This window comes from Ciona intestinalis, chromosome 1, assembly GCF_000224145.3.
Source record: "Ciona intestinalis chromosome 1, KH, whole genome shotgun sequence".
Classification (NCBI taxonomy): domain Eukaryota; kingdom Metazoa; phylum Chordata; class Ascidiacea; order Phlebobranchia; family Cionidae; genus Ciona; species Ciona intestinalis.
This window is the reverse complement of record NC_020166.2, coordinates 9,152,918-9,155,721: the sequence shown is the minus strand read 5'-3', so window position 1 is coordinate 9,155,721 and position 2,804 is coordinate 9,152,918.

The window sequence follows — 2,804 nt, the reverse complement described above, 5'->3', positions numbered from 1 at the left end:
AAAACGAATTCTGAAAGTGTGTTGCACTGTAGGCCCCTATTTGTAAAATAAATACTATATATATGTATATATATAATATATTCAATGCCCTAATTAATGTTTGTGTCTATCATCCAAATTACATGTCTGAACCAATGTATTTTGTCATTTTGTTATGGACATTTGCATTTCTACCAATTCAAAAGACAATCCATGTATAGGCCTAGTCATTTAGTCAATAGTAATCAATATTGCTCTTTTTTATCCTTATTAAATATATATATACAACATATTTTATCACAGAATAAAAACCCTAACTCTCCGTGTCATCTTGGTGGTGATTTATCGCTCGATAATCTTCTAAAGTCGGCCACATCCAGTACGTCAGTTGTATCAGAGGATGAAGGTAAAGATGCTTATTAGATAAAATATTAGATTAAAGTATTTCCCCTAGAATAGGTCTTCATTCCATTCGTATTTGCGAAGGTCATATAAGTTTAGTAGCTTACAGTTAGTGTTAGGCTATGAGAAAGGGTCAATGGCTGGCACGTACATTACTACATCAGTACATCTGTTATGTATTATATGTCTACTTTTTATTCATTTTAAATATTCTCTATGTAAATTCTTTGTTCTTATAAAAGTACGTTTTATTACATAGTTGTGTGCATTCTTGCATACCAATAAATCAAATACCGTTTGACGTTCGTTTACCAGTTTATTTTTATAGGTTCTTATATATTGAACAACAGCAGTAGCAACAATACAGATCCCATCAGCCACGACGACAGTGTTTTTCTGGATAAGCATGAAGTGAGTGTTGTGTAATGGTCTGTGTGTCATATATATGTTATATACTAACCCTTGAATGGAAGGTGACGCGCACCCAAGCTTTTGAAACAGGGTGATTTTTTATCTATCTGGCAGAAACTCCAGATCCTTGACAGGGACCTCACCTCAGCCACAAAGAATCCGTAGTAAATGTAGATTATATACAACTTAATACAAGTTATCAGTGACAAAATATAATGCATAGGCTAATGCTATATTAATCAATGATGTATAATGACTTTGAGTGTGATTGCATTATGGCAATGTCACCCCAGGTTCCCTTATAATAAAATAGTTTACTAAGTTAAGGTTAGGCAAAGTTAATTAACTATATGGGTCATTTTCTATATGGGTGAGGTCCTATCGCAGGGAACCTTGGTTTTAGACCAGGGTTGGCTTATACTTATATGGGTTACCAATGTTACAAGTATTTTCAATTACTTTGATGAGTAAAGAATCATGCTATGAATAAATCCTATGATTATGTGCTTCATGTCACACTGTAGTGTGTTGCATTAAATATATTTACAGTCACCTGTCTATATTTATTCAAGGTATTGATTGCATTGCTATGTATAAAGTATTCTATTACTTCTGTTACCAGATTTACCAGCCATAAATAAAGTAAATAAACTTTAAAGTCTAGCTAGATGGCAGTCAAAATGCTTAAAATAGAAATGCACTAACTTTTTTCACAGCACATGTGACATTGAAGGATTTTTGAAAATGTATAGCGTTTTACTTTGTGAAAAAAGTGGTGTAAATATAGGTTTGGTAGCTTGGGCAAGATTCCACGGGTAATGGGGCATAGTATTTGTGCTCCACATTTCATTATGTACATTCCATGGCTATGGTGTAACAATCATCATTCAAGCTGTCATAATACTACATTGTGTAACCTTACAATTTCCCGCTAAATGTCCTATTAATTTTATAAAATGGTAATTTTTTTTCAATCTAAATTTGCTCTTTATAATATTATGTGTAGTACCTTTTTTGGTACTATATATTATGGGGACAGTTTTCGTTATTGTGTATTATGTTGTTATTGTCCATATACAACGAAGTATATTGTAAAATATGGAAACAGCGAGCTTAAATTTATCTATTTTAATATTTAATAGTATACAATTGATACACACTTAGTAATTGAGTTGTTATCTTATGTTTTATAAAATTATTTCTATTTAATCGGAAGTTTTTTCTACAGAAATTTGGTGCAGACAATGCTAAGTTATGTCATCACAATGATTCAAGTACCATTGACCAATCAGAGGCAAGCACGAATGCTGACCAATCAGAATTCAACCAGCCTGCTGTATCGCATGAGGGGAACCACCCATGTACCAGTAATGACACCTCACTGGGTAAAAGAAACTCGTCGATATCAAGCAGCAAACCTGACCTGGTGGCTTCTATAAGTGAAAGACCAACAAATCTTCCTGGTGTTAAACCTGCTCTACTATTTACACAAGGTAAAGCTGGTTGTATTATGTGGGGTAATGCTATATCATGTGTTATTTGTATTATATGGGGTTATACTGTATCATATGTGTTGTATACTTGTTTCATATAAATTAATAGGCAAATTCTGGTCTAAAATCTAGGTTTTCTGGTGTGCGTTGCGCAGGACCTTACCGCTTACCCATTAAAAAAACGCCACAAAAGTGTTGATAATTTAATAATTTGGCATGCATGATGTAAATATGTTTTTTTGATTAGGGGGGGAGAGGTGAGATCCTGAAGTATTTAAAAACTACAACTACCTTTATAATTTGCATATATTATTTTTGTTAGATTTGGCAAAGGTAGGGGAACTTAAAATTTTCAAAAAATCATCAAATTATCATATTTATAGCCTGCATAAAACTAAATAGTTGCCTTTCCAGAAAATGAAGCCCCAGAGTCAAAGTTAGAACGAAAAACTTCATCCAAAGAATCTTTATCCCGACCTAAGCGACCCCCTCCCCCAAGACCAAAAGCTCCCCCTAAAC